Here is a 6,779-nt window from a genome sequence, read left to right on the forward strand (position 1 = left end):
TCTCCAGCTAACGGAGTTGAATTCCAATAACAGAATTCAGTGATGCGCATTGTTTTATAAGTTCATATGTCTGGAGAAAATCCTCTCCAGTTAAAGTCAATCATGACTCATTCGAGTGGGCGTGTCTAACCGGACAAAGGAATCTTCCCGCTCGAAAAATCTCGACAGCTGATTCGTCCTACACGAAGGAGGGGACGGCACCTGGGACACTGATAAAAGTCCAAAATCATCTCGCGCTCCTCTCTCCTCTCTTCCAACTCAACTCATCCAACTTCTCTGGACCCTCCTCCCCGGCGCAGCGTTTCTCCAAGGAACATCTGAAGGAGGCCCTGGCCTTCTCCATCGAACGAACCCATGTTCCAGTCGTAGCTGCCGGTCTCTGCAACTAAGATTTCCAGCCTCTCCCATCCCGGGAGACGAATCTGAACTTTCTCGGTAACATCACATTCAGTGAGCTTTTCAAGCTTCCCGCGACACCGGAAGACGCAGCAGAAACAGGACACCATCCTCGCTTCTTGCATCAGCTTCAGCCTGACCAAAAAGAGCACTCGCAAGTATATTGATTCCTATAAAAGCTGTTCCAGGTGTCTAGGTCTTAGGTCTGTGGACTAAGTTACCCTCTATCTTCCCTCTATATCTTTCTTTCTTTCATTTCATGTTTTTGTGTTCGGTTAAATGTTTATTGGTTTGTTTGCATTTTTACGTACGTTTATGTTTGTAGTTTATATAATCTCTAGTGTGTGCCATTTTATTAATAAACCCATTTATACTTTTAATTGTCTCTGTGTTTGAAAACCCACCTTATAAAAGTCAATGAAACTTCAAGATCTAAGCTACAAGCTCGATATTGACTACCTTGAGTAGTTTTAATTCATAAACTCAGAAAGTTTGATATTCGCGGCCAGAAGATAAAACTTTCGTGGAGTTTAAAAGGGATACCCCTTCTTAACTGTAATGATCAGACAGTACAGAACAAGGTAATCTCGATAATTGATAAAATAAATGTACATGCGACTTATGAATTATGACCATGCGTTATAAATATTAATATTCCCTATAGTCTTGAGCTAATTCACATTTACCCCGAGTCGTTTACGTTACAACGGACCATTATTATAAAGTGTTACCAATCTATCCAGTATAGCCAAAGTAATACAATTCTCTTGCCTGTGCCCATGTATATCGTCTTTAATTTGTATGCAAAATTCTCCAAATATTATAGAGATCATGTAGCAATGAGTTTCAATATTTCATGCTGAGATGCAATATGAGGCTCTTTATGGTTCCCATCTATTTTGTCATTTTATGTGCAATTAACGTCTCCTCCCATAAACATATACTCTTCTTGTTTAAAACTAGAAAGAGCATCATTCAATTTCTTTATTGTGGCGAGCAGGGCGAGGCTGAGGGCCGTGTCTTTAAATGTTCGACGGTTCCCGCCTCCTTCTTCCCATAACAACGAACTGCATTACATTTATAAAATAAACCCTCTCAGGACCACGAACAGGAGCATAAATGTTTACAAAAACTAAAATAATAAAATTTTGCTCTTACTTTTAATAATTGCCCTTCAACAATTTGTTCAACCTCATATGAAGTGTTTTTGAAAAAGAACAGCTACACCATCACTATGAACTATTACTTAAAATAACTTTTCCATCCCATTCCATTTTCCAATCACTCTCATTTTTAGCATCACTATGGGTTTCCAACATCACATAAGTATGTATTAATTCTTATTAGTTCAAAAAGCATTGTTCTCTTCCCGCCTTCTTGTGCACCATTTATATTGAGTGTGCCCAATTTTAGCATACTCATGAATGAATAAAGACCAGAAATGGGCAATGGCGGTACATTTGAAAGCGTAATCCTTTTAGCCGGCTGGACCAAAGATCACAGGGGTAAACACACTGTTAATGACAATCCCTTTCACTACAACTTCATTAACTTTCTCTACACTATTAAAAAAAATCACTACAGCACTATTCATTCTAGCTGCAGACAAAATGCTAGAGTATCCAACTACTTCAGCTACTGCAATTGTGCAATCCTCAACAGAACAACGCTTCGCGGGTATGACTTTCTTACGCGTTAAGTTATCCAAACTTTGAGACGCTGCCATATGGTCAGCGTCTCTACTTGCTCAACAATGCGCTTGCCAAACAAAAGATTTACACAAACCAACTGCAAAAGATAGATTAACTCACTCATTCAACAGCGTTCTCTTCCACTCACGCGCGCTAACTCCGCCCACTCACTCCCAAAATCCGCTGAGAGAGAGAAAGAGAGAGAGAGAATGCTTTTTTAAAACAATTTTATTCCATACAATCAATAAAAAAAATGTAAAAAAAATCCTACACTATACACCTCAATTAAAAAAAAAAGAGAAAAAGATAAATCCCCTTCCATTACAGCATAGAAAATATTTTTGTAGCACCACTGCATTTCAAATGATGTCATATCATTCATTAAATATAATATACTTAAAGTCAACAACAATTCTAGACTTAGTATAGGCTTTAAACAGACACATAATCTCTTGGCCAAGTCTATTCTCTATTCTATTTTTCCTGCATATAAATTGCAAGTTTTGCTTGACCAATCACAAAGTTAATCAGCTGCCATTTTACTCTTTGCTTTTGGCTATACCCTGCTCCAAAAATAAAAGCATTATGCGTGAACTTTTCTCCAAATTTTAAAAACACTTGACTCAATAAAACAAAAAGTGATTTAAGTCTTACACATTCTAAAAAAACAATGAAAAACTGTTTCCCTTAAACCACAAAACACACACTTATCATTAACACTTGGATTAATAACAGAAATAAATGCATTAACTGCCACAGAACCGTGTATAATTCTCCATTGTAAATCTCCAGATTTCTTAATCAATGGTGGTTTATAAAACACTCTCCAAAATGGTTTCGTTTTTTCAGCCATCCCAAGCTTTTCCTTCCAGACTGTATCAACTATCCCATTTAAAGCAACTCTATTAAAAACTTTCACACAACACTGATATAGAACTTTACCCTCTACTATATCCAAATCCAAGTCTTGCAGCTCGTGAAGGTCTAGCAAAGGACCTGACATATACTTCAAGTCCTGAGTTATTCTAATTTTCGGAATAGGATCTTTTTTGTCAGGGTTTTGTCACTTCTGTCTGGGTTAGATTCTGGTTGGTGACAGAACTCTGACATTCCCACACTGTAAAAAATAAAAAGTTGAGTAAACTTAAAAAAGTAAAGCAACCAGCTGCAAAGCATTTTTGAGTTTACTCAACTTCAGTGGTCGAAGTTCATCCAACTACCAGTCCAACTCAAAGAAATGAGTTAGCACAACTACTGAGGTCCTGAAGTTGAGTAAACTCAAAAAAGCTTTGCAGCTGGTTGCTTTACTTTTTTAAGTTGATTCAATTTTTTACTTTTTTTAGTTGATTCAATTTTTTACTTTTTTAAGTTGATTCAATTTTTTACTTTTTTAAGTTGATTAAACTTTTTTACTTTTTTAAGTTAATTCAACTTTTTCAAATATCTCACCCAGATACTTGTATAGCCTTCACATTAAGAATCCAAATGCAGGGAGTAAACCACACTGTAAATACAACACAATACAAAAGACATTGCTATCATTACAGAACTTATTTATTGACAAATATTCAGCAAAACAACACATTTTCTATTTGCATTAGGTACACATATTTTAAGGTGATGAAGTTCTATTCCACTCTTCAAGATTAATAAAAAAAAAAAATAAATGCACAAAATTAGAGTACAAACTGGAATAAATAAATGCTCAACCTTACAATTATCCATATGGATTGCAGCTACTTGGACAATCTTTTGAAGGACTATGCAAAATAAATCAGCCTTGCGGAGCACTTTAGGTCAAGATAAATAAACGGGTTTTTTTTCTAAACAAACTAAACAAATTTTTTCTTAACCACCAGTTACTACTGGTGTATTTTAATACTTTAGGATAGTCCATTGGGGCCATAAATCAAGCCAAAGAGGAGAGTAACAACTGTGGCAAAGGTCTTGCACATTATCTGGCCCAATCTGCTCTTATAGTACTACAGAGAGGCACCTTATATTTGGGTTTGAGTGGCAACATCATCTTCAACGATAGTTAAGATCCTCATCTTCTCCCCTTGTGAATGTCTTCTGGCTCTGTGTCCTGCAGTAGAAAATAAATCAGCATAAAATTAGGGTCATTTTTATTTTATTGTATTGAATTATGTTAGACCAGAGTGTCCCTAAAGGTCTGCTCATGTAACTTCACTTGAAACACGGTCATGTTTAACCTTATGATTGTGCACTGTATTGTTTTAACAGGTTAGATATCAGAGGGAATGTCTCCAGACAGTGTTGTGAAACAGTAATTTTCGACTGTCTTTGATTTGATAAAATAACAACTTGTTGAATTTGTGCTATCAGGTGAAGTCAAACTGATCACTGAGAAAGTTTCAACTACGATTATTTAATAAAGTATTTTTTACCATGACTTTGTCTGTTGATGAGAAGTTTTGTATATCACACAAAACCTATCTCTTAACAGCATCTGGTAAATAGGTGAAATATATCAGGTGTGAGTGTATATGCTGATGATCTTCTTACCAGGCAAGTCTTCAGAATGTTTCCAGACTTTTCCCTCATAAACAAAGGCAGACCTTTAAGAGTTGTAGACTTTCTTTGAGGAAGCACATTGGAGTTTCTGTGTCTGAAAGACAGAAAAACAAATATGGAACAAGTTATATACAAAGAGAAGCATGGGAATTACCTTGAAAAAGAGATGGCACCATTTAGCCTTTAACCAGAGAGATATGATCAAATAATTACTTGATGATCAAGTTGGTCTAGGAGGATCTTCATCTCATCTCCATACGCTCCACCACTTGCTTTGTACGACTAGATGTGTATTCATTTAACCAAGAGAAAAAGGTGCTCTTCGGATCAGTTTGTGTGATCCTGTAATACTCAGCAGAGAGCAGAGACCCTAAAAAACATTGTTGAAACAGTAAGAATTAAGTGTAGACCAACACAAGTAAATTCAGTTCAACTCACCTGATCTTTTCAAAAATAAAGGCCACTGTTTTAGCACATCCAAGGATCTTGTCACTGTACTGATGTTCTTTAGTCTAAAAAGGACAAATACAACAGAACAAAGATACATAATTTTATTAAACAAAACAACAACAACAAAAATCAGTTACAGTAAGTTAATTTAACATGTAGTAAAAATAATAAAGAAATTGAATAATCAAATGTGAAAAAGAATCAATGCATAGTTTTCACTGTATTTATTAAATATGACAGATATTAAAGATACAAAAGTTATTATAAGAGCAGTGAGCTATTTTGTCTTTTGTAGCCTAATATTTGTTTAAGGATACACAATATTTGTATCTTATTCACTTTAAAACATACTGCACACATACTACCCATTCTATTATTTAATATGCAAAGTTAACATACATATTTTTAACATTACACATTCGTTTTGCATATATAGGCCAATATTATTAAATTTTTCCTCTAAATTGTATTGTATTTAATTATATTGCACTGTAGAATGACTGAGCCTCAACCTAAGCATGTACAAACTGTAACTGAAATTTGTATACGTGACAAATAAACTTGAAATTAAATTGAACGGACTGCGGTCACTTTAAGAGCTCATGGATCTAATACTGAAACATCTAGGTTTCACCAAATTGGTTATGTTCATTTAAGACATTGCCGACCGTGTTTACTTGAATACTTTTTTTATTTTGTTTTTTTTGTTATTGACATAATTGTATGTGTATGTCACTATTAAATCGCAATACGCCACGAAAGATAGCTGAATTCGCACTCAGATTCTGTCCGAGTCCGAGAGAAGCAGCATTCTGTCTCTCAATCAACGCAAGCACCGCATTTAAGTCTTTATTCACGACTTACTGAGCTTAACATTTTTAACATATTTTAAACACCATGCACGTCCTTGTCCTTCTTTTCTCATTCAAGCATGTTTCCTCACTCTAACGTTAGTCTGGGTAACTTAACGTTAGCACGTTAGTAGCAATGTGCTACGTGGATAATCTCTAACGATAGAAACTTATCGTCACCACAAAATATATCTTTTAACATAATACTATATTTTATCAACATATGTGTGCAATTTATAGCCTATTTTCATGTATAAAGCTTAAAGAAAACTTACCTCAATCAGATGAAATCCAGTCCCTTCGATAGCGTGGTTGAAGGAGGAAACCCCGAGAGTAACGTACAGCGAGACAGACTGCGCATGCGCGATGACGGGAAGTTAAACGTTCGAACTATGAAATCAAAATATTAAGTTTTCTCAACTTAATTGTTTGTGTTCATTGGACAAAATAATAGTACACTTGCAGTTAAATACTTTTCATAAGTAAAGTCAACATTGCAGTAAAAAATTTGCCCACTCAACTTAAAATTTTAAACTGAGTTAACATTTTGCAAGTTGGATTTTTTACAGTGCAGTTTGTCCTGTGTTTATGTTAGTTTGGTTTATTGTGAGCACATGGCTTGTATTGTATTCTCTGTGCCATGTGCTCTCCTGTCAATTGTCTAGCCCCTCCCATCTCGTTACCTGGTAATTGATTAATCTTCCCCACCTGCTTTGTTCATTACCCTCTTTTGTTTGCTCCCTATTTAGTCTCCCTGTGTTTGCAGTCCTGTGCTGGTTTGTTGTCCATGTTTCCCTTGTGTTTCCTGTTCCTGCCTGAGATCTCTCTTGGTTTCCCCTACGGGGTAGTTTTTGTT

General features: G+C 35.6%; 1 long non-coding RNA gene across 2 annotated transcripts; it reads right to left on the bottom strand.

Moving 5' to 3' along the window:
* Positions 1-3,750: 3,750 nt before the first annotated feature.
* LOC309492678 lies at positions 3,751-6,366 on the bottom strand. Of its 2 annotated transcripts, XR_014203648.1 has the most exons (5): positions 6,199-6,366; positions 5,061-5,134; positions 4,836-4,992; positions 4,614-4,716; positions 3,751-4,173 (listed from the first exon to the last, which is right to left on the bottom strand). It is a non-coding gene; the product is annotated as an uncharacterized lncRNA (long non-coding RNA). The 2 variants fall into 2 exon arrangements; XR_014203649.1 differs by lacking the exon at positions 6,199-6,366 and having other exon boundaries at positions 5,061-5,474.
* Positions 6,367-6,779: the final 413 nt, after the last annotated feature.

This window comes from Leuciscus leuciscus (genome assembly GCF_965113295.1).
Source record: "Leuciscus leuciscus genome assembly, chromosome: 2".
NCBI lineage: Eukaryota > Metazoa > Chordata > Actinopteri > Cypriniformes > Leuciscidae > Leuciscus > Leuciscus leuciscus.